At 36.7% G+C, this 26629-nt stretch overlaps 1 protein-coding gene and 1 long non-coding RNA gene across 6 annotated transcripts in view; one reads left to right on the top strand and one right to left on the bottom strand.

The window, feature by feature from the left end:
- Trhde (thyrotropin releasing hormone degrading enzyme) overlaps positions 1-26629 on the top strand; it is a 392302-nt gene that overhangs the window by 118279 nt on the left and 247394 nt on the right. The gene's annotated exons all lie outside the window — the stretch shown is intronic.
- On the bottom strand, positions 995-21940 carry LOC116076342. Of its 2 annotated transcripts, XR_004112906.1 has the most exons (4): positions 21847-21940; positions 10247-10391; positions 4241-4314; positions 995-1155 (listed from the first exon to the last, which is right to left on the bottom strand). It is a non-coding gene; the product is annotated as an uncharacterized LOC116076342 (long non-coding RNA). The 2 variants fall into 2 exon arrangements; XR_004112907.1 differs by lacking the exons at positions 995-1155; positions 4241-4314 and adding an exon at positions 9159-9365.

Genomic DNA, 26629 nt, shown 5'->3' with positions numbered 1-26629 from the left:
GCAGTTGAACGATATGCACTTTCATATTGAGCAAAGGTATTGTATATGGTAGGCCATAATAAAATGCCAAAGATTGGATGGCTCAATTAATAGAAATTTACTTTCAAGTATTTTAAATTCAATATATTTATATTTATTTTAAAATGAAATTTTAAAAATAGGTTGCAGATGTGGATGGCCAGGTTCTACTTGGGGCTTCCTTTCTGACTTACAGACGGTCCCCTTCTTTTGTTGTTTTCACATAGCCAGGAGAAGGCAAGTCTTCTGAAGTCTGGTTTTCATCATGTGGATCCTACTTCCAAGACTTCATTTAGATGTTAGACTCTCTAGGCCTATTTCCAGTTGTTACCATCATATGGAATTAGGCATTCAGCACAGGATGGGGCAATGTGTCAACTGTGATCTGGTGTAACATTGCTAGGCAATTGCATTGACTATCTCACGCAGAAAAGACTTTTGGAAGGAGAGAAGGCCAGAGCAGAGTGAATTTAATGCATCAAACCAATAACTCTGTGTTGAATCAAAGTGACAGCAATGGAAGTGATAAGAAGCAAGCAGATTCCAGATGTATTTTGAAAGGAGAACCAATAAAAGTTTCTGTATTACAATGGGACTTCAAATGAAATGTTAACATTGGTTCCTACAAAACTATAGCTTTGAAGATTTTGACAAGCTACGTGAACTATATTGACTGTAAGGCTACATTGAGGGAATGAACCTTTTTATGCTTCACTTTCTTTTTCTTGGCTCTTCAAAATGAGCATAGCAAGATAAATGATTTATATTTTCTGCATTTTCTTACAGTTTTAAAATTCTTTTTAAAATTCTTTTTCAGTTTTGTTTTATTCTATTTTTAAGATGATGATGATGATGTGTGTGTGGTGAACATGGAGTCAGCGGTGTCAGATCATGAAAAGCTGGGCCTCCAGGTGATTGTGGACCATACTAAGATGCTAGGAATCATATGATAGCCTCTGTAAGAGCTTAACTGCTGATCCACCCCTTCAGCCCCTATTTTCTTTATTTTTCTAAACAGAGCAGCTATACTTAGAGCAAAATAATGGCTGTGATAATCCTCTTCTTGAAGTGAATGGTTTCCTTCACTGCCCATTGGTCAATCTGGAGTTAATTATATGCAAACTGGAATCCAAAGCCCTGGAGAAAGGGAAGAACATTTCATTAAAGTCTAGAGGGGGATTACTGCTGACGGTAGTTGCCAATCAGGCGATTTTCAGCAAGAGGTGACCATTCCCATAAACTTTAGAGCAAAAATAGCTTATATTAAGATCAGAAGGCTTTTCAAATTAGTTTCATTTCAAGGAACTGAGCCCTAGAGGTTGTTATGTAAATGAGGGTTAAGCATCTAGAAGTTGATTGAAGCAAAAATCCTCTATTACAGAAACACATTCAAAATATGTTTGTTTTCTTCTCCTTTGTTCACTGTTCTTGTGGCAGGACCCTTCAGATGTTTCTACTCTCAACATACACAGGGATTCATTATTTCCCAGGTTTAGGAACTGGAATGGTTATCATAAACAGGCCACCATCCAGTTAGAGTTTGCATATTAAGGTCTTATTACAGGTTGATGGAAAATTAATTAATGCATGAGTTTGTTTACCTGGTGGTGCTAGGGGTCAAATCAAGGGCATTTTCAATGATAAACAAGTGTTTTACCAGCCACTGTGCTACAAGCTAAGGCTTTATTTTTGAGACAGGCTTTCAGTTTTTAGCTTAAGCTGTCCTATCTTGGTACCTACGGTCCTTCAACATTAGTCACTTGAGGGACCTGTCTACTAATGTACTAATGTATGCTACTGTGCCTGTCTTATACTATATGATTTATGCTTATAATCATATAGATGAGGCACTTTGAGATCTCAAATGAGGGTTGCCATTTTATGAGCTTGTTAACTGAAAGAAGTAGGTCCTCACCACACAGAACATACTCAGCTTAGATGAGTGTTTGCATATGAATGAAAAAAAAATCTTTGGGAAAAATGATATACAGTATTGTGATCATTTTGAGGGTGATTTTTTTTTCCATAAAATCTGCTATTTTTCAAAGTTTTAAACTTACGACTTTTTCCATTACGACACTGGAAGATCCAGGATTTCTACAGAAAGTTTTTGAGAAATTTCAGGTGGAAATGGGCCATTCCTGCTCTATTTTAGTATTAAAATCTTTTATTGTTCTCTTCTAGAATTTTCATGTGCTACATATGTACTTTTAGATGTAAAGTGTACCTACAAATAAGACAAACTTTAACCTTTTGGGGGAAGCTGTAGCACACAGAACAAATCCAACATGGTAGCTAGAAAGGAAGCTTTCTGGATATTCCAGAGCATTTTAAAAGGTAATTTTAAGTGGGAGGGTGAGTCCCAAATGCAATTTTTTTTTCAGTTGGAAAATTTTAATGGTTTATTACTTAGATCTGTTCTTTATTGGATTTCTTTTCTCTCTTGTAGACTCAGTCTTCATACAAAAAAACTATTCATGAGTGACCCAGTGTGTGCCCTCAACAGTACAGAATGCTTATTAGATTTTCAATTGTTTAGCAATTCTTTTTATTTTACAGACTGGAAAATATTCACCGAGGTGTAAAGCAATTCATAGTTGGTAATGTTTAGGATCCTTTAGCTTGAGATACACCCTGTCAATTTTTATTAATATTAATAAAGTTACCTGGCAAATGGCATGAAACTTGATGAGGCAAATTTTCCTAGTGGGCAAAACCAACACTATCTATCTATCTATCTATCAATCTATCTATCTATCTATCTATCTATCTATCTATCTATCTATCTATCTATCTATCTATCTACCTATCTACCTACCTATCTACCTATCTATCTATCTATCTATCTATCTATCTATCTATCTATCTATCTATCTATCTACCTACCTACCTACCTACCTACCTACCTACCTACCTACCTACCTACCTATCTATCTATCTATCTATCTATCTATCTACCTACATACCTACCTATTTAACAGTCTAGCATGTTTCCTTATGGACTGATCTATGTTCCTCTAATGTTAGTGTGTTAAAGCTCTAACTTCCAGTGCAGTTGTATTCAGCATACACAGTTATTAAAAGGAAACTGAGGAGTAATTAGGGTTGAATAAGGTAATTTTAGTGACTCTCTAGCCCAGTAGGATTAGTAGATTTGGAATAACAGTGATAGAGAGTGTACTGGGGATAATTCTCTTTCTGGCATGCGAACATACAGTGGATATCAATTTATAAGCCAGAAAAAGATGTCACCAGTTTGGACTTTTAGCCACCAGAACAGTGAGACAATCCAGGCTGTTCATCTGACCCAGTCTCTGCTAGTTTCTTTGAGCAGCTCAAGCTACTGCACAAATATCTGAGCTTAGGTCACTTCTCAATGCTGTTTGTTTGAATTTATGTTGAGAGTTTCTAATAAGATTAAGGCCAAAGCAATGTGGCAGCCACTTGAATTATTCAGGCCTTTGTGTCATAATTACATTTTACCCCAATTACTTTGATCACTTAAAAATTATTAACATACCTTCTTAAATATCTGTTACTCTTTATCACCCTTCTTCAGGAAGCATTAAGAAAATGTGTCTAGAAAGAATTTTAATCATCTAACGAATACCCCATAGTTAATACTGTGGCGTTCATCACACTTTCTTTGTAAAGGGTCAGACTGCAAATGTTCTCAGCTTTGGGAATTGCACTAACTCAGTTACAGCTATTGAACTGTGTGTTGTAACAAGGAAACTGCTTTGGATAACACATAAATGAACCAGTGTGGCTGTGTTCCAATAAAATTTTATTTACAAAAGCAGATAGCTCGCTGGATCTGGACCATGGACTGTAGTTCACTGAACCTCAAATTGCTCTATAAGTTCAGTTCAATACAAAAATTATAAATCCCTCAGAGGCCCTCATTATTGACTTATTTTTCTATATTTTGGTGTATACTTCAGAATTAAACTTAAGTGGATGTTGCATTTAACTAATGTGGTTTTATTTTATTGGAGCCTTTTATTGACATATAGTAAATATAGAGTTTATACAATAATATAATTAATGTTTGTAGTAATATTATATTTTATACACTGAGTTTGAATGTGTCAAGTTATTAATACCTACCTTTTATAATGATGTATTATACTTTTATACAAAATCATCTACATATGATGGTATATATTCATTCTTTTATATTACATATTCACTTATATTCCACAGCCACAGGTAGACTTACGTTTTGATTCTTGCATGTAATTTGTTCCATATTTTCACCTTGCTTGAATAATGTCCAAAACCTTAATTTTTTTCCTGTCAGAACAAACATATTCATTTTATCTACAGCCTCTAATGGTGAATAAAGCTAAGAAGCAAGGGAATAGAGAAGCAAAAAAAAAAAAAAAAACCATTTAATCAGGGAACTGGACTCACTCCTCAACTCAATATCTAGTAGTAATAGATATTATGTTTATTTACTCAATGTTTTCTCCCTTCCAGTGCTGAGCTCCCAAGGCCCATGTATATAGGTCATGGCAGCCTATTTCAGAGAATGGGCCCTGGGACAGTGACCTAAACAATTGATAGTACTCTGATGAGAAGTTGTCTGTGTGTTTGTGAGGGAAGTGGCTTGAGGAAAGGATGTAAGAATGTGAGCAGTCTCAGAGAACACACAGCGTGTTTCAGACTCTGTCACAGTCTTAAATCTCGCAAATGGCAAAATTGAAGATCTTTTCCCAGTGTGTCAGATTTTGTGTATCTGTTGTCAAACATACCAGTCACTGAAGGTACAAGATGAAAAAAAAGCCACAAATAAATGATCACAGGAGAGAAAATCCGCTGATGCTCATTCTTGGATGGAGGTTGATGTACTTTGATTGATCCAGAGCTGTGTTAGAGTTGACACAGTTGTTTTGTACTGAGCCAAGAAAGGGAATTTGAGAATGCTGAGTTCAGATGTTGAAGAGTGTCACAAATATCACACAGCCATTGTTGTTATTTCACGGAGATGCTAAAGCTTGCTATAACAAGAATTTTACTCTCTTTTTACTGGAAACATGGCTATCTGTCTTTGTAACTTGCTTGTATTTGCTTAATAAAATGTCTTGGAGAGAGAGAGAGAAGGAGAGAGAGAGAGAGAGAGAGAGAGAGAGAGAGAGAGAGAGAGAGAGAGAGAGAGAGAGAGAGAGAGAGAGAGAGAGAGAGAGAGAGAGAGAGAGAGAGAGAGAAATAGAGAGGGAGAGAGAGAATTAAATTACAATTAACTATTTCAAGTGTGCAAGCCTAGCTCAGGTATATTTTCCCTGCACTGGGGTCAGCAATAGCTTAAGAGATGCAATTTAGACAATGAATTGCATTTATTTGTAGACCTTAAAATAAGTTATCAGGATTACTTTAATATGCTTAATTTACATCTGATAATAGTCACCAGAATCTCATAACTGGGACAAGGGGAATTTCACTGAGTTCCCAAATTATAAATGCAGAGGAAGTTGATTAGTAGTCTAAATAGCAGATTCTGAGGATTTCAGTTTCAGTGGGACTTAAGAAAGCAGCAAGTATTCTTGTACTGTGCTCACCTCCCCATACAGGAACAAATTGCCTAAGAGATTAGTACAAAGACGAAAGCCATAATTATGCTTATTAACTTTGCCTCATGAGATGGTAAGCTCTGTCCAACTCCATCAGCTCAGAATTATAATCTCCAGCATCCCAAGGCATCTCTCATTACTTTGATACTTTGATGTACATGTGCACAGAGATACACTGTAGAGGTGCACATACATGTGGACACACTCACACATCATATGCATCTGCAATGTATATCTTTATATAAAATGCATGTACACACACATTCTATAATATGACATAAATCCACTTGTAGACTGCCCTTTCATGGTTCTATTTGTATCAATAGCAAATATCCCAATAACTGTAATTTCCTTCTTAAATATTGTGCTTACCTTTTAGCTCTAAGAAAACTTGGCTGCTTCTAGAAAATACTTACTTCTTCATAGTGCTCTCTATGGGGTCAGTTTTTTCATACTCCACTAACTACAAGCCTAAAAGTGAATGAAGTGCCATTCTTGTTTAGATTTAGAATTATTTTCAGAAACCTGTCCCCTGTGTAATGTGTGTGTGTGTGTGTGTGTGTGTGTGTGTGTGTGTGAGAGAGAGAGAGAGAGAGAGAGAGAGAGAGAGAGAGAGAGAGAGAGAGAGAGAGAGAGAGAGAGAGAGGATATTTATATATTTGGAGGTCAGAGATTGAAACTGGGCATCTTTCTTTACTGCATTCTATGTTATTTACCGAGGCAGCGTCTCTTTAGGAACCCAGAGCTTGCTGATTCAGCCCATCTAGCTAGCCAATAACTCCAGGGATCCCTGTCTCTTTCTCCTGAGGTCTGGGATTAAAGGTGGGCCACTAGACTCACCTCAATTTATGTAAGTACTAAGGATTTGGACCCTGGTCTTCATTTATGGGACCATCTCCTCAACCCTTATATTAAATTTAATTGACAAAAATGATAAATCAATAATGCACATAACACTACTTTGAAATATGTGTGGATACAAACTGAGCCTATTAATATACACTGAGTCTAACTAAAGTGTATATTAACTTTTGTGATGAAAACACAAAATCTAATCTCAGTAATTTTTAAAGCTATGGTACATCACCATGCTATACAGTACATCTCTGGAAGTCATCTCTCCTAGGTGAAATTTTATATCTTTTGACCACTGTCTTTTACTCTTATTCACGAGGCACTGACTTTCTATATCTCTTCTACCATCATGTTAGCTGGCTTCAATTTTGGCAGCAATATCCCCTCCCGCAAGATTGGGAAACCTTAATAGCTTCATTTCTATTAATCTTTTTCCCTATGCCATCTAGCCCATGCCTGTGGCTGGACCTCTAAGCATACCACTTTTAAACATTTTTTTAGCCATCCCACTCCCAACTTTACTCTTCATCTTCATAGCTGTTGTTGTTTTTCTTCTTTTTCTTCCACTTCTTCCTCCTCTTCTCTTCTTCCTCCTCTTCCTTTTTATTCTTTTCTCCCTTTCTCCTGCTCCCCTCCTATTCTTTTCTTCTCCCCCTCCCCTTCTCTCCCTCCCCTCCTCCTCCTCCCCCTCCACCTTTCCCTCTCCTTCCTCCTCCCCCCTTCTTCCTCCTCCTACTCCTCCTCCTCTTCCTCCTCTCCCCCCCTTCTTCTTCTTCTTCTTCTTCAGCAATAACTCATTCTCCTCTCCTCCTCTCTGGGTCTCAACCTATTAATCCTTTTCATTCTCACAGTCATAACTATGAGGCCTTCCATCTAATCATCCAGGCCATGCAGTGCAATATGTTAGCGTATGCTTCCTTTGCTTTATCTCCTTCTCTTTCATTTGGTCTCTGGCATCTCACTCCTCAAATGCCAGAGTGAATAAATTCCATCCCAGATAAGTCCCACTTCATGCCTATTCTATACCTAAATTGACTTTGTCATGGTACTCATATTAAATGCATAAACATAGAATTTTTGAGTCCTTAATAAGCAACTATTCTACATGTCTATAATCTTTATTTTTCTCTCTTATTTTCCAAGAGAGTAATTTTACACATTTGTTCTTCTTAAACCCCTAAAACACCTGATTTCTCTTTAGCATCTATAGTGCACCATTATTGCATTTTAAATGAAAAATTCTGATTTCCTTTTCATTTGCATCTGTCCTCATACACCCCAGGCCTCTCATGATACATTGCATGCAGTTTCTGCACTGCTTCAAGGGCCCAGTTTCTACAAAACTAATCTTCATCTCACCCATCTAGCTTGCTTTTAGGACATTGCTAAGAAATCATCCCACATCATAAATAATCAATGTTTTCAGCCTGTAAGTTAGACATTTTAAATAAAGAAGGCTTAGCATGTCTTATCTCAAACGTCATAATTTCCATGGACACTGTAGTAATTCAGATTACTCCATTTTTGTTCATTGGGAATTTCTTTAGAGCATCAGTTCTCAAGCTGTGCGTCATGACCCCTTTGGAGGTTGATTGACCCTGTCACAGATGTCACATATCAGATATCCTGCATATGAGATATTTACATTATGATTCATAGTAGTAGCAAAATTACAGTGATGAAGCAGCAACGATAGTAATCTTATGGTCGGGAGTCACCACAACATGAGGAATGGAATTAAAGGGCCACAGCATTGGGGAGGCTGAGAACCACTGCTGTAGAGTGCCTTCCACCATCTGATTACCTCTCACTGCATGCTTTTATCATCTGATTTTTCTTTCAGGAAGGTGGCACAAGTTTCTTCTTCCTCTACTGAGTGTTCTTCTCTCCAGAGTTACCCTTATTTTCTCAATGTTGATGCATTTTCTACTCAAGAATAGAATCCTTGGATTCCTTTCTCCTTAGCTTTCTCATCCTGTGGTTTTTGAAGCCAGGTATCTCTTGATATACTTCAGTCTTCTGGAGTCATACCATTGCTTCTGTAAACATCAAAATAACCTTTACCTCTCCAATTGTTTGAAAAAATAATTTAAAAATTTAAAGTATAATAATATAAGTTTTCTTTCTTTTTCCTTTTTCTAACCCCTTCCATGTTACTCTACCTTACTCCCTCTCACATTCATGGCCCCATTTTTATTGATTATTATTTTCATTATATATTTATGTCATTACACACACATTCAACACAGAATCTTTTTAGTGTTTCTTACTTGTAACTTCAGACTGACCTCTTTTTTACTTAGTAACACACTGAGGCCACCATGCCTGGGAAAACCAGTTCCTGTTGTTTCAGCAGCTGTTAATTTTCTGCAGTTCTTTGTCTATAGATGGGATCCCAAGAGAATTTTCCCTCCACAATAGCATGTCTACTGGTGTTGTAATTATTTGAGTCTTATTTCTGCAGTTATATTGTTGCTGTATTGTGGACATAGTGGCTTCCCTGTCATGTTCAGTAGACACAATCTCACAGCAATCTTCCATGTCTTCAGGATCTTATAGTTTTCCAGCCCCCTCCATCATAATGTTCCCTGAGCCTTAGGTACTAGGGTTGTATTGTAGATGTAGCTGTTGGTTCCAGGAACTTTGTGATCATTTGTTCTCTGTAGTTTGAACAATGCTTATTTTGTGAACTTTACCTTCTGCAAAGAGGAGCCCCTTTGATGAAGGATGAGAACAACCCTTTTTTGTGTATATAAAGATAAGTATTTATAATTCAGTTAGAAATTATGTTGGTCTAGTAAAGTGGTGATAGGCTTACCTCTATGATCCATGACTTCATGAGTTCAGACAAATTCTAATTCACAGAAGGTGATTCAACATTCAACATTCTAGCAGGTGGCAACTCCAGAATCTTGGTGCCTCAAGTGAAAGCGAGAGTAAAACTTGAGTATTTTCTTCTTCACTTCATTTTTGTATTATAGTTTATAATCAGTTCCTACAGCTCTCCTTTTAAAGCACCTCCCATGGGTACTTTTCCTATTGCCTATAGTTTGCCATGACTCCTGCAACTGACTACTATAGACAGGATGGCTTAAGCAAAAGAGATACCTCATAGGTTTGGAGACCAAGTTCAATATCACATATTGGTAGATTTTTTTTGTTTTGTTTTGTCTTTTTTTGTGAGCAGTAGGGTAGCTTTTACTCCATATTTTTTCATAGTTGAAAATTTTTATGTCTATTTGATCATAGAACACTCTAATTGTGGCCATTATCTATATATGACACTTTCCTTGTATATGTGTCTTAATTCTTTGGTGGTATTCGGATCATATTTTACCCTTTTATAAGTACATATACATATACAGTCTTATAATGACTCTGTATTGAATGAGGTCACATTTAAAGGTACTAAAGTGTAGAACTTCACCGTCTTCTCAAAGCCCACAATTCCGTTCATAGGAGCCTTCTATTTAGTCTTCATGATCCAGTTCCACCACACACTTCACATTCTGTACTTAGTCCCTGTTAAGGAGATGTCCTGACTCCGCCTTCAGGGTGAAGGTATAACACTTTCAATCTCTTACAGATTGAACTCATTATAAGCTCATGAATGCTTCCTCACTAATCTTCTGCCTGATACTGCATCATTAAGTATGTACTTGTCAATCTCTCATTAGGTGGTTTCATGATATGATCACATACCACTTCCACCAGAAAAAATTTAGTTTCTGATTATCACTGGGGAGACAGAATGGATATTATCCAAAGACCTCAGGCTTATTGTGCACATGGATACATACCAGTTTCTTCAGGAAGCAGGTAGTCTGATGATCTGGAATGTGGTCTGATCAGCCTGTTGGATTGTTGGTGAGAGCAAAAAAGAACAATTCCAAGAAGAGATGACAACTGAGCTCAGTCTCACAAGACAAAGTTGAATGCAAAGGGCTTTGAGGGAGATGAAACATTAGCAGATTAGATTATCCTGTTTTATCTTTAAGCATCTAACACACCTTGCAGTTTTGTCATGTACCAAACACCATCTTATGTATTTTACTTTATCCATTTTATTTCAGTCTCACAATAACATAATGAGTCAACTCTTGATGTTTTCTATGTATTTTCAAAGAGGAAACAGGATCTAAAAAATTAAAATTTGTCATGGTTTCTGGGATACAATCTGTAGTTGGAGTAATTATCAACATATATACATGCTGAAATGATAGATTATAAAACAGTAGACTAGAGTTGGTTACCAAGAACTTGGATTAAATAAAGGGTAGCCCAAGCTAGATCTAAAGGCATCAGAGTTTGAAACTAGAGATTAACCCCTGGTCTGGGATAAAGATGACATTAAACTATAGTTGGGGTCTAGACAAACTTCTACATGCAAAAGAGAGTCAAAAAACTCAGAGTTCAGCAGGGTAGAAAGCAATTTCAAACAGGATCATGGCTGCTTGTTATAGAGCACATTAGGTAAGTCACAGTTGAAAATTATTTTAATAGGTGTTTCTGATTCTTACTATAGAGAGAAAAAAAAAACATACCAAGGAAAGAAAGTTGACTTAGACTAATCTCTATTCTGCATAAGTAACCAGAAACCATATGAACACATTTCTGTATGTAATGGGTTCCTATGCTCTCAATACTCAGCCAGCTCTAGTAGTTTGAATGCAATACCCTAGTTAAAAGTCTTATGTCTGGCACAGTTATGAGACAATCAATATCTTTGTAAATGCCTTCCTTTCTTTGTCTTTAAATATAAAGACCCAACAGGGACTATGGACAAATCTGTACATCAGTAATCTGTTTGTAGCAATTCCTCTCTCACTGCTATAATCATATCTGAAAGAAACAATAAAAGGCAGACAACTAACTAAGAATTCAGTCTATAGCAGGGAAGCCATGGTACGACAGCACTTGTCATATCTTGGTCAGCCAGGAATCTGAAAGAAAGGAGAATGCCAATACTTCACTCCCCCCATTTATTCATCCTAGGCTCCACACTCTACATGAATCTCTGCCCTTACAGACATACTTCGAGGTGTACCTAAATCTCCAAGGTGATTGGTGATTCCATAAACAGTTGACACTCAAGATTAACCATCATATTAATCATACAGCAACTTTAAAATTAAGAGTAGCTATTAGTTTTGATTTGACAAATGCTTCAAGGAGATCTGGTGAAGGATACAGGCACAAGTAAAAATTAAAGTAAAATAATAATCTTTTCTTTAGTGCTCATTATATTTAGCACATGTAGAAGGGGCTTTCAGTAGTATTCTCATTTAATCCTTAAGATAGTACTAACTCCTTCTTTCAAAAGATAAGAATGTGGGCTAACTCCAGATACATATGTAGCAGAGGATGATCTTGTCTGGCATCAATGGGAAGGGAGGCCCTTGGTCCTGTGGAGGTTTGATGCCCCAGCACTGAGGGATGCTGGAGCAGTGTTGTTGGAGAAAGTGAGTGGGTAGAGGAGTACCCTCATAGAGACAAAGTGGAGGGGGGAGAGGGTGGATGTGAAATGAGGGGTTTGTGGAGTGGTAACCAGGAAGTGGGATATCAGTTGAGATGTAAACAAATGGGATTATTAATTAAAAAAAAAAAGAAAGAAAAATAAAGAAGAACATTCTGAACACACACACACACACACACACACACACACACACACACGAGAAAAAAGAATAGGGGCTGCCAAGATGACTTGCCACACAAGCTTGGTGATCTCAGTTCAATCTCAGGAACCCATATGATAGTGGAAATAGAGAAACAACTTCATAAAGCTACCTTTAGACCCTTACATGTATGCTGTTGCCAAACACATGTGTGGCACACCCATATGTACATCATGCATAAATGATAATAATAAAGAATAAGAGAAAATAGTATAGGAGAATTATTTATGGATATAGGTTATAGTGAACCTTCCAATCAAAACAAAAGCATTCCATTGTAGTAGGCGTGGTTTAGATTGTGAAAGTCCTTATGGAAGAAATATTCATTAATATCTGTTATATTATAGAATGTTATATATGTGCATCTTGGCTGTTTTAACTTACATTGATTTGTTTGTGTAGCACTACTATAGTGTCTATACATGAGGTGGCCCAAGCTCTTCAGTGGTTACCTGTAGAAAAAATATCTTATGCTGTATGAATGTAGCATTTGTCAATAATAAATTTGTTGGTCTATAGTGTAGTCAGGAAACAGGAACTGGGATATCTGGGATGCGGAAAGGATTCTGGAGTAATGCCAGGTGGGAGATTCACCTGGGAAGATGCAGCAAGTACAGACACACAGTGCTTGAGTACAGGTAAGCAACCACATGACAGAATGTAGATGAGGAGAAATGGGTTATAATGAGTAGTAAACTAGCCAGAGCAGAGCCTAGCTATATGGCCAAGGTATTTGTAAATTAAGTTTTAGTCTGAATCTTATTTCTGGGAACATGGGCCTGGAAGGAAGAACCAACCCTAGTGGCTAACAGTTCTCCACTGTGATTTAAATGAATTCTCTAGCTATACTTTGAAGTCTTCAGTCTCTAACACTTGGCTAATTTCTAATTTTACTTTTTGTCCAAGTTGTCACTTATGCTGAATGTATCTCCCTATCTGCCTGTCAAACTCATCTCTTCTATCACCAAGTACTTTGATCACTGAAATGAAATTGAAAACAAGTAAATAACCACTTGGATCATTCAAAAAGATTTTTAGGGAGACTGGCTTAAAACCGCACATAAAGTCCTTTGTGATGGTTTGTAAAGGGTGAACGCTTGGTTGGTGGAAGGAAAAAATGCAGCGTTTTATGAAGATTAGATTCACAAGCAAGCTGGCAGCCTCACAGGCACAACACAGTTCCAGAGCACAAGATTCTAGAATGCAAGTGTTAAATAGGTGGTCAGTGGCTGTTTTCAGTTCATGCCTCTATTCTGTTTGCACCTACCTTTTCTTTGTAGGGCTTGTCAACTGAAACAGCTCTTTCTCTGAGTCACTAATTCCCTTCAATATCAAATAACCCTTTGTCAGTGGCCTACAGTAAGTAATTCTACCTCCCCAGTACCACCAAAGAGCAGCAGCTGCAACAGCAGCTTAAGTAACTTGGCTGTTTTACTAGAAAGCACTCAGGGAGGCAGGGCTCTGGAGTTTTTATATAAAATAATGTGTTATTACTTCAAATACTGTGTTTACAGAGCTCGTGCTGCCAAGGATTAAGGGAATGCACCATGACAAATCTGATTCCGGGCAGGATTGCCTTCTCTAAAATAGATCAGTTGCAGTCAAGTAGAACGTCTGATTTATGAGAATTAGGGTCTCTGCGTATGTTGTATAGCACTCTGTGTGGTATCAGCAGGTTTTTGTTTCCCTTGAGATGTCTTGTGGCGGTCTGGCAAGGCCTAGTGTGAAATCTCAGGGCCTGACATATCACTGCATTCAAACACAAGTCAGGCAATATATTTGGGGTTATCCTCAATGTAAAGAGTACAAGGCTTTTAGAAAAATGGGGGTTGCAGGAAGATGTTTCCTATCTTACTAAGGATTCAGTGAAGGTATGCTCACAGGTTCTTGGTGAGGATATTTTCTGCTTCTCACAGAAACTTCTCATTGCAGCATTGGGATATGTCTTACTTTTTAAGAGCTTTGTATATATTCCCTCCCATCTGCCTCTTTTTGTGAACTACATAATTATTGTCTTTGTTTTACTTCTAGAGTTTGGATGTTGTAAAAGTTGGCATTTATAATATATAATTTTGCCTGTATCTTTAAAAACTTTCTGTTAAACCAATTGTGTAAGTAGGTTATAACTTTCTTGCCACACAGGCACATACACACACACACACAAATTATGAATAGAGGAAAGGTTAGAGTTTAACAAAACTCTAACAATTTGTTTGAATATGACAAATGTCATCAAAGGGTACAGAATGTATCTTTCTTTGACTAAGGTATCAAAATAACTATAAAAGGTCAGAAGAAGACAGCTATTTCTTAGAATTCATAGAATTCAAAGATGTTCCCTTCATCATGACAAATGCCCTGAGGAAGATGTGGTAGTATGAGTTGCACTGAAATTGAATTTCATAGAGAATTTGACTGATTGTGAGTATTTATTTACTATTTTTTGGGGGGAGGGGTGCTTTCTTCTCTCCCTTCAATGCCATGTAAAAATGGTTTTAGTAATGTACCTTACATTTTTAACATGTGTTTTTTACAGTGGGAAACCATGGAGGATTCATGTGTGAGAAGATCAAGACAGACATTAGTCTGACTCCTGGCTGAGGACTCTGGGTGTGGTAAAAGGCTAGCTAGCACATTGCCTTTTGAAAACTTTGGTAGGCTTTGATTGGCATTCATTTCCAGAGTGAGGGCTAGGAATGGAAAGCTTTCACCAAGTACTGGGCATGGTGTGCACAGAAGAAAACAGATGTGGTCTCATCTGGGGCATTGCAAGATTGTAACTCATAGAGCATCTTGTGAGAGCATCAGACCAACTTTCACAATGGAGTAAAAGTCTAGCACTGCTACATAACAAGTAAATACATCTTTTAACAATATTTGTCTATATTTTTTAAAAAAATATATCATTTTCCCTTCCTCTAAAGCCCCTCCCATGTACTCACTTTTTTTTTGTTTTGTTTTGTTTTGTTTTGTTTTGTTTTGTTTTTTTCGAGACAGGGTTTCTCGGTATAGCCCTGGCTGTCCTGGAACTCACTCTGTAGACCAGGCTGGCTTCGAACTCAGAAATCCGCCTGCCTCTGCCTCCCAAGTGCTGGGATTAAAGGTGTGCGCCACCACTGCCTGGTTGTACTCACTTTTTTCCTCTCATATTCATGGTCTCTTTCAACTTTTTATCTTATATATATTCCTAAGTGCAAAAATACAATTTGTTCTGCCTGCAAAATATTACTTTTATGTATATGACCTCACGGTTGACCTCTTAATACTGGATAACCAAATTGGGGAGCCCTTCCCCCAAGAAGATTGTTTCTCTTCTTTCCAGCATCCCCCTGTTGCTGTAGTTCTGGGTCTAGGATTGAGAAGACATATGAAAATAACTTCCACATATTGTGGGAGAGGGAACAGAAAGATTTTAAGAGCCATAGGCTCAGGGAGTTTGTTGTGAGGTTGCATCTTCTATTAATATCAGAAGCTACACCCATGAAATTTCACCTACATGACTAAACATGATCCAAATAAAAACAGCAACACTAGACATTTCAAAATGCATGAGGGGAGCCCAGGAAGTTTCATCCCTTATACACACACACACACACATACACACACACACACACACACACACACACACACACACACACACATATATATATACATGTAAATTACATGTCTAATATATAATATATTTAGTATATCTATCTATCTATCTATCTATCTATCTATCTATCTATCTATCTATCTATCTATCTACCTACCTACCTACCTACCTACCTACCTATCTATCTATCTATCTATCTATCTATCTATCTATCTATCTATCTACCTACCTACCTACCTACCTACCTACCTACCTACCTACCTACCTATCTATCTATCTATCTATCTATCTATCTATCTATCTATCTATCTATCTGTATGTATGTATGTATGTATGTATAGTTGGAATTCCAGAAGAATAAAAGAGAAAAGTTGAGAGAGCAAAAAGTTACAGAATACACCAGCTGAAAATTATTAATGAAGTATTGTAGATTCACAGTGCTCAATAAACCATGATCAGTACAAAGAGGCTCCTTACATGTATTATAGTAAAACTACACTGGACTAAATACTAGTTATGGAGTTCAAAAAAGCTCATAGATTAAGTAAACGTCGTAGTAATAAAGAATCCAAAGAAAGTGGAATGATGTCAATATTGTGGTGAATGGAAAATACTCAGAATACTGTCAGTATCTTGCAAATATATCCGTAAATAAAAGTCAACTTTCCAGGAAAACACATGTTTTTTCAATAGATACTATCTGCTGAAAATAGCAAGCATGGTGGAGTAGTTAGTCTAGGTTTTCTGGCACCTTCCTTTAGGCATCACATGTCCTGATGACATCAGCATTGACTATATCACTTTATCAGTCAATACTATGTGAGTAGACTAGTGTAAAACACTTCCAGGCATTTTAGGGACTGATGCTAGAAACTGAAGCTTTTAATACTGAAATGAGCAGAACGTGGCAGCACATAGCTGAGGCTGGTCCACCATGGATATAAAAAATAAAGGCAAAATCAAACATAGGTACTGTGGGCCAGGTACAATTTTGAACCCATCTATTGTTGTAGCACAGTTTGGACAGGTGTCGTTTAGGAGCAAGGGCAATGATCACGGATGGAAGACTTGGAAAGCATGCAGAGTCATAGGAAAAATGACCTTCAGTCTTTAAGCATATTTAAATTAACATCAGCTCTTTAGAGCTATGTGTAACTTAATATAAAGTAAATAGCAACGATAATGTGTACATTGAGAAAGAAACTAAGGCAAAGCTTTTGACGGTCCCAGTACATCAGAGAAACAGGGTTAAGAGCTATATGGTAGTCTAAAAGAGAGCAGTAAAGCTGAAAACTGGTTTTCAGAAAAGAATAATAAAACTCTTTAGTATCTGATGAAATGATAGTAAGTACTAATAACTTAGAGATTTAAAAAAATCACTGCAATTCCAATCTTGAGTGTGAGAGCTACATTAATATTTCATACCAGTGCTGTGACATCTTAGCAGAGTGGACACATTTCTAAAATACAATTGTACTAATGTTAACAAGGCCAAAATGTATTTTATGAGTGTATGAAATTCTCAAATAATAAAGAGAGATTATAACAGAAATCATTGGTTTATGTAAATATGTATAAAACTGGCTTATAGCTATCAGACAAATTGAATATTGAAATTTTTTTGCAAAGAAAACTATGATTATAGCTTTATTGTTAAATCCTAGTATATCTACCAAACTATGAAGTCAATTAATACAAATTTTGGAGTAGGAATAGAAAAGAAGGGTCACTGCTCAAATTTTCTACAAGTGAGAATAGCTTTCATATTAGAACATTACATAGAAATCACAAAAGGTGAAATTATGAGGAACTATGAACTAAAACATGAGGAAACTAAATATTAATATGCAGAAATTATAAAATACACTGCAAAATCATTTATTACAAAATGGTGAGGTTAGTTAAGTGTATAAAGATCAGTCAAGCCCATCCTAAAATGTAAAAGAGAAGATAGAAAGGGTCTTTTTAAGATATGCAGGAAAACATTTGATTAACACTAAACATCTAATTCACATAAATACTCTTAGCAAAATAGGATAAGCACCTTTTACAGGATTCAGAATTATATCCAACTCACTAGGAGTTTGGCTTAGCATGACACTTCAACCATTTCTCTTTTGATTGAGAATCTTGATATAGTGATACTTGGGTGCCCCTGCCGTTTAGCATCACACAGAAGGCTAAGACAGAGCAGAAGGCAGGCAAGAAGGCAAACATATAAAAATTGTAAACAATATGCAAAATTGCTGTTGCTTGGAGGGGACATAATCTGTTGGTTCATCAAAATCTTTCACGTTGCTGTGGGTGGACTTCCAGTGGCTGGAAGAAAAATATGATTAAAAAAAGTGTTTGGGACCAAACTTCAAAGCCAGAGTATATGTGCATTTGGAACACAGAAGACAATGATTTTGTTAATGACCTGACTGAATAGGACAGCAGCCTTTGACAAGGATTGTAACAGGCTGCTCAAGCTGTGAGGCCCGAGGAGAAATGCTGTTCTCTCATGTGATTATGTTTCTTGGTATGGTAATTTGTGCATTGTGGTGCGTTGCTTTGTGTGTTTTCTATACAAGGGGACATGAATAATGACATAACTTTTATTAGGATTGTAACAAATCAGAACTCACATTAAACTAAGAATAAGAATTCTTTTTTTTTTTTTATAGGTAGTAATAAAACTGGTCCAGAAACACCTCTGGATAAGTTTAAAAGACTAATGGAGGCAGACAATAGTATCCATGTGCATTAGTACTAACCCCATATTAGTTATTAGCTATTGAAGTGTTCATTTGCATAGAATTAGAAGGCAAAAGAAAGGTTAAAAAGACATTCTCAGATTTTCATTTTAAACAAAAGATGCATTTAAAAAGGCAAAGGGTTTCTCAATAATCATTTTGTCTTGATGCCTATAATTAAGAGTGGAGTATGGTGATTTGTTAAGGTCAAGAGTAAAGTGACTTAATTTGCAGTTATGTAAACAGTAGGGCCCAGCATCTTGGCAATAAGGCAATCAATCAGTATGATTACCTATAAGGAATGGCTAGCTGTTCAGTTGCTCTTCCTCAATTCTTTAATATATAGAGGTTCATTTTGGTAGAGAAGTAGGAATGCATTTCTTTTTTTATTAAATATTTTACTTATTTACATTTCAAATGTTATCCTCTTTCCCAGTTTTCCCTCCTCAAACTCTCCATCCCATCTTCCCTTCCCCTGCTTCTACGAGGGTGCTCCCCCAACCACTCGTCCACTCCCATCTCACCACCCTGGTATTCCCCTACACCGGGACATTTAGAGGAATGCATTTCTTAATCTCTATCTAGAATAGAGGTGGAAGGAGGGAGAATATAATTTATTCATTTACTACTCTCTATTGATCTCTTTACATACATTAAAATGTTTAACCATTGTAACAATCTGTGAAGGCAGAATTCATATGCTTTTATTTTTAATGTAGATACAGACTGGGACAATTCAAGTCAGTTGTCTAAAGTCGCAGGATTGGTAAAGATGTGAGTAAAGATTTGAATTTAATTGCGTTTCTCTGGTCTAAAGATGTGCAGTTCCTCTATTACAGGAAGCATATAGTTAATAGCAGTGAATCTGTGTTTCAGTACTTTCATTGTGGAGTCTTTCATACCAAACTCTACAAATGAGATCTTGGTATGTGATCCAGCCTTGCCTCACCATGCCCATCTTCTCACTTGGGAAACCGTTCCAATTGATCATTAGTTTATTATTTAGTTGTTAATTCTTTTTAGTTTTGTCACTGACCTGTAAATGACAGATGCAGCAACCACAGTGAGGCTGGAGAATGATTCAGATTTTTTTTCAAGTTTCAATTGTGTTTTCTCAATAGTCACATAATGGGAATTGGTGGGAGTTCAACCCTGGTGAAGATTAATGATTAGACCCTAGATAATTTCACATTAGCTTTGGTTTATTTGATCTCTCTGGTTTTCTTTTATGTTCCGTGCCTCTAGGACAAATTAAGATATTTCTGAAGCTCTATAAAGAAGTTGTGCCTTGCATGTTGGGGTTTCTGTGAGCAACATACTCTATATATTCTATGCATATTAATAATTATTTTGAATTTCACAGTTTTTCTTCCAGATGAAATATTGTATTGGAGGGGAATGGCTTCAGTCATGCCTACCACTGAATTATAATTTAATTTTATTTATATTTTATTACTATATTAATTATTTATAAAAATTTATTAAAAAATAAAATTTATTTATATTAGGTTTCTGTGATATATTTTTATAATTGTTCCCTGAACTTCATGAAGCTATAGTTTCCTTCTATTTGGCACTTGTGATTTACACTGTTACCCTGGATTAATCCCCAAATTTCTTAGATAACCTGAATCTTCCTATATCTAATCATCTATCTAAGTTGTGTGTATCATTTTAGACTTTGGTAAAGAATGAGGTAGATCTATATACAGAAACCCATAAATATTAATGACATTTTATTTCTTTTAAGCACATTGGAATGAATTAATCTTTTCAATCCCATAGACAGATTTTTTGCATATTTTAATTATTTACCAAATTTAGTAGAAAAGCACGTATTTTATACATACAAGTTGTCTGGAAGTGTAAGCCATCCTTGCAGCCCCATCACATGGGAAAAACCCAGGGACTGAATCTTTAATCTGTATTTTATTAGGAGAGCCAGGAATTCAAGAAGACAGTAGATTTAGCATCCTAAAGACTTATCTTATAGCTTATTTTTGAGCCAGCAGATTATATTATCTATATCTATATCTATATCTATATCTATATCTATATCTATATCTATATTATATATAGTAGCAACAAAGGCAGTCAATCATTTCAAAGTTTAGTCTTATTGTGTTGGTGTTTTTATTCCTATATTGCCCTTTGTGTAACTGGTAGTGGCAGCATCATGGTGGTAGTGGTCCGTGATGTTGGTGGTGGTAGAGGTGGTCATGGTGGTAGTAGTAGTGGTAGTTGTGGTTGTGGTGGTCACAAACTCCAATCCATTAAATCATGTATTCCTTCCTATCCAGTCATTGGAATGACATCCAGACTAAATACTTTTCATAGCAATTACTATTGTGTGTATATAGATTTCTTTCTTCAGAACAAAGTACAAGGATGTTCTTATCAGAAGCAGAAACTTAAACTCAACTAGGATGTTCTCTTCTTCAGATGTTTTAAGCACTACTATTATAGGTATTTCAGAACTTATTCTAAAGGGTAAGGCTCAAATAATTCCTTCTTGAGAGCCATAGGTTATCTAACAACTACCTTGGTGCCAGGCATAGGAACATGAGAGTCTAAGAAACTTCCCAAATACATGCGCTATTGTGTTGGTTGTGTCTTCGATTTTCTTCAAGAACTTGGAGGTTAAGACCATAAAGACACCATCTACTGCAAACACAGGGCTTGGAGGAACTCAACTAGAGTGACCTGGAAGCTTCCTACCTGAGTATTTAAAAGTGCTATGCAAGTTACCAGAGTAGTAACATAATTAAAAGTCCTACTTGGCTGTAAAGCCTGTGAACCACAAAAAGTTACCAGCATGGCAATATATCCCCAATAGTGGCACTTTTATCTTGGGGTCAATCAGCAGCTGTCTAATTGTACTTAAGACTTGGTCAATACAAGGGAACTCACGACTGTTACTATAACCTAGCCAACCACCCATGATTGGCGAGGTGAGCATCCCAATGAGACTCTATTATTGCTTCTGTCCTAAACCAGTAGAATGTCTAATTGCATGCTAAGTACTTACATGTCTCTTAGCAGATCAGTATATTTCTTATCCCTCATCTAAGAAGCTTATTTTCACAGTAGAGATAATTACAGGGTGACACAACTGGTCAAAATCCAGAGAGCAGCTTGTGTCAGAAGAACAGCTCTAGCCAGTACATTGACAAAAACAAACACTAGGTATAAGGCTCAGGGAACATCATGATAGAGGATTGGGAAATATAATAAGGCCAGAGAGCCTGGGTATCTGCTATGGTGTAATATCTTCTGTATATGACAGAGAAGCTACATACATGAAATCTCAACAATTCAGTTTCTTAAGCCAGAATGGCACAAGGATATAGGTTAACATGCAAACATAGATGTGGGGAAACCCTCCAAGGCCTTACCGATACATGATTAGGTACAAGTCAATAAGCTTCTGAGGGAAGGAGATTCTTCTGTAAAGATGAGCTGTCTGCTGGCTTATCCACTCCCAAGTAGTCAGTCTTAAATACATAGAGATGTGAGCAATCCTCAATGGGTTAGCCAGGTGTATTTATGTACAAATAATAGTGTGTTTCTATGATGATGATGATGATGATGATGATGATGATGATGATGAAGGAGGAGGAAAAGAAGAAGAGGAGGGCATGAATTTGAGAGGGAGTTTCAGGAGAAATAGCTGGAATTGGATAGAAGAGAGATGGTATGGAAATGATGTAAATTCTATATTCATGTATAAAATTTATAAAATAAAATAAAGGGCTGCAGTAATGGCTCAGTGGTTAAGAGCACTAGATACTCTTCCAGAGGACCAAGGTTACATCTCTAGCAATACCATAGTAGCTTACTCCGTAACACCAATCCCAAAAGATTCAATGGTCCATAGACACATGAAAGTAAACATTTACATGAGAAATACCACCACCACTACTACTACTACAATAACCATAATAACAATTAATAATAATATAATTTAAATAAAAACGTAATTCCTGTTTGTATTGTCACGCTTTCAAAAATAATTGCCAGCCATGTGTTCAGCTTTTGAATCCTACAGATCTGAGTTGAATAGTTCTCAGTTGTAACTTTTAATTTCCATATTTATTTGGTCATAACTCCCAAAGTTTTCATTACTTCAAGGTTTCTCTTTTTATATTGCATCTTAGTGGCAGAGTATAAGGTAAATTTTCATGGATCATTGAAAACCACATGATGCATAGTAGGATAATGTGTATTTACTTTTTTAAGGTAAATGCATGCCTAAAATATTTAGAAGCTCTCATTTGTATACAATATACATCTACTATGATTTTCATTTCTGATGACAACATACAGTATGAAATAACTGAATCTTTTTCTATAGCAGTTCTTTGTCCTCAGTCACAAAAGCTTAGTAAAATAGATTTAAAAAAATATTCCATCAAGAATGATGAACTGACTTCTCTCTCTTTTGAGGCCAAATGAGGATGACAATAGAGCAACGCTCATCTCAGGATCTTCACATGCACCATCTCATTAATCCTTTCGCCAATAATTGGAAAACATTATTGTTGCAGTATTTCAGGAGAGAACAGGGGACTACCCAGGGGTCTCATTGTTCAAACAGCATGCTAAGTCAGAGATCAAGTGGATAATAGAACTTTGTCTATTGTTTCTGCTTCTAAAGAACATTATCCTGTGTGCATGTGAGCACTAACAAAGAGAAGCCCGCAGAGCAGGATCTGCTTAATTTTTAAGTCATCAAGAGAACTTAGGGATAATGATAATGACAGACAGTTATTTTTGAGAAATAGACTAAATAGAAATCTGAGTGTTTTGACAAATTTGGTCAAGAATATATGAAATGTAGAAAGGTAAAGGACATGATATAAATCCAGGATACAACAACAACAACACCTAAGAGCTACTCAAAGAGGAGCTCTTTAAACACAGAAAAATTTCTTATAGAAAAAAATACTGTTTTGATACAGACTTAAGAAAGATTATACAGATACAGAAAAATAAAAAATGGCTCCTAGTAAGATTTTGACATTATATTTTTAAGGAAGCAAGTTTACCTACTTATAAAGTTCATGGATGAACTTTTAAAGATGTAAAAGTTGTGTAATGAGGATGGTGAGAGAGATGGAAGGCTAGAGATGACCATGGAAGTAGCACATGATAATTGCTAAAAGCTTTGGGCAGACAAAGTCATGAGCTATAGTCCAAACTTATATACTCTTTGTATTTCTATTTTAGAGATGAGAAAATTGAACTACCTAGAGGGTAAGCATGCTACCCAAGGCTTGTGCTATTGTAAGAGGTGGTAATACTACCAAACAAACTGGGCTGTAAATGTAAGACCCAGGATTAAGGAAAGATTATGATGATGGATATAAATCATAAAGTAAGCTGCCTTTTTACCAGTAAAAGATAGGGTATGGGTGTGGCTTATTATTTAAAACAGATAGAAAGAAAATTAGGAATCTCCCAGCTTAATTTTCTTCTATATGAAAAAAATAATAATCAGAACAAAAAGAGAAATACTTATAAAAAAAACCAGATTCAGGTTTGGGGAGGCTATAGAGGACAACGTTTTATTCCAGATGGATTTAAACTTGATGGCCATGTACCATGTTACAAAATACATGAACTTGGTAGATAGCCATATGTAAATTACTACAATACATTGAACTTTCTGTGTCTCAGTATCCTCACTTGGTGAGTTATATTCATCCCCAAAGAAATGAGAAACATATTTTAATTCTGTTTATGAAAAAAAATTGGCTTATCAGATTACAGAACCTGAACAGTCTTTTGATCTGCCTGTTGTAAGATGGTGTCTTAGTCACTGGTCTGTTGCTATGATGAATTGCTATGATCATGTATAAAAAGGAGACATTTAAGTAGAGGATTGCACACAGTTTCAAGGGGTTAGTTCATGGCATGGAGGGGAGTGTGGCTGCAGGAAGGCTTGTCGCTGAGAGCTTACATCTTACAGGCACGATGTTGGCAGAAAGAAAGGTGTCAGTGTTCGAAACCACAAAAATACATACCTCCAACAAAGCCACACACCTCTTAACCCATCCTAAACAGTTCCACCAACTGGACACTAAACATTCCAAAATATGAGCCCTTGGGGATCATTCTCATTCAAACCACCACAGATGAGGACTGTTGTGTATCAGATAGCCGTCTGAGCTAATAGTGGCAATTCTAAGACTAGAGCGGTCTGTATACCTGGCAATTCAGAGGATGGAGGACAGAAGATTATTTTTATGCTAGCTTATGCAGTCAAAGATGGTTAGAGGAAAGGAGAGAAAAGAGAGTTAGATAGAGAAACAGATGCTGCCAGTTTCCACTTTAAATGATTTTAACCTCTTCCAGAAGAGGTTAAGCACACACAGAAATAATGCTTAGCCAGACGTCTGGACATCCATGAGCTGGTCAACTTGATACATAAAATTAATGATCACCCTTAATGATCAGGAAAAAAATACCTCCTAGAAGTTAGTAGATTAGAGATGTTACATGTTGTGTCATGTAAACTGTGGCCACTTAAATAAATGCTATCTCATCTACACAACCTGATAAATTGTATCTATCTCAGTGAGATGCAAGCATTCTGCTGAATTATTATATGTGATCTTTGAATAATCCTGGAGAATAGGAATATAACTATTGAAATTTCTCATTTCTCAAAGAAGCAGAGATAAACCACAGCCAGAAATACACAGGAACAGACCCAATTCTATTTAGCACTGTTTTAGAGAGTGACACAATGAAGCTTCCAGGGAGCAATCACCTCTATTAACTAGTGCCTTTTTCTGCTCCTCCCTATAGCTGTTACAACTGGACCCCATCTTCAGTTGCAGACCCACCTCATATCTGTAAGGTCAACCCTGACATTAAATTGAATGTAGTTAATGACTACTAGTTTAGAACGTTGACAGTCTAGCCTGCTTGTTTCGGTTTTGGTCCTTCATCTTGGCTGTAATTCCACAGCTTCTAATTTTTCCAGGACATAAGTTAGGATCCAAGGAAACAATCTGGGGAAAGAAAGACTGTGTTCACCTCTGTTAGATGCAAGCTGTTCACATCAGCAACTTCAAGGGGATTTAGGGCCTTTCTGATCTAAGTCAGTATCACTCAGTGTGTCTGTATGATAGGATTATAAGATATTATCCATGATTCTTTACTCTAGATTTGATATTAAGTTACATAGAGAAGTCTGGATGGCTCCATGGAAGCTGCACTAAGTCCTTTGGCAAATCTGTAGTGATTAGAGTACCACGTGAATAAACAGGATTTATTTCCATCAAAGGTTAGAACAAAGAGCTGGCACTCAGGCTGGCCTCAAGGATGGCACAGAAGGACCCGGAATATCATTTAACACATACTGAGATTGCTATCATCTTTGTGATATCAAATGTGGAATATGAACCTCAGACTTGAGTGGAAAAAATCTGACCTGTGCTCAACCTAAGTAATTACACTTGGTTTAAGGCCTAGCTATAATTCTGAGCCTGTAGGTGGTAGAGTTTTGGTTTATGTGTATTGGATTTATCTTTTTAGTAGATAACTTTGGAATTAGAGTAGTTGCTGCAGCAAAATGGAACCAAGCTGAACTGAATTTCTAGTTTGCCGATGCTTCATGAAGCATCAGGTATGGGTTAATGGTATTAGAATCTCTCTCTCTCCCTCTCTCCCTCTCTCTCTCTCTCTCTCTCTCTCTCTCTCTCTCTCTGTCTCTCTGTGTGTGTGTGTGTGTGTGTGTGTTTGTGTGTATGTTACATGAGCATGGATGTGTGAGTATGTGAGCTTGTGTATACACATACAGACCAATGAAAGAGGCAATTTATTCTTTTGTCTCTTTTCACTCTATTATTTTAAGGCAGGGTTTGCCATTGAACAGGCTGAAATAGTATCTTGCTTTTTCCACTAGGCTTGTAGACTGGCCAGTGGGCTAATATGATCCACCTGCCTGAGTTCCCTTAAAATTGGGGATACAAGCAGCTATGGGCTGCTTTTCATGGGGTTCTGAGGATTCAAACTCAAGTTCCTATGCTTGCAAAAGCAATGCTATTATCCATTGAGCCACCTTTCTACTCCCTTAAAATATTTTTTTTTCAAGGGAAAATGGGGAAGAACCTCAAGCAAATAGGCACAGGGGAAAATTTCCTGAAGAGAACGCCAATAGCTTCTGCT

The sequence above is a fragment of the Mastomys coucha genome, unplaced genomic scaffold (genome assembly GCF_008632895.1).
Source record: "Mastomys coucha isolate ucsf_1 unplaced genomic scaffold, UCSF_Mcou_1 pScaffold4, whole genome shotgun sequence".
In the NCBI taxonomy this organism is placed as follows: domain Eukaryota; kingdom Metazoa; phylum Chordata; class Mammalia; order Rodentia; family Muridae; genus Mastomys; species Mastomys coucha.
Note: the sequence above shows the minus strand (reverse complement) of the source record. Positions and strands in the feature narration are given on the sequence as shown.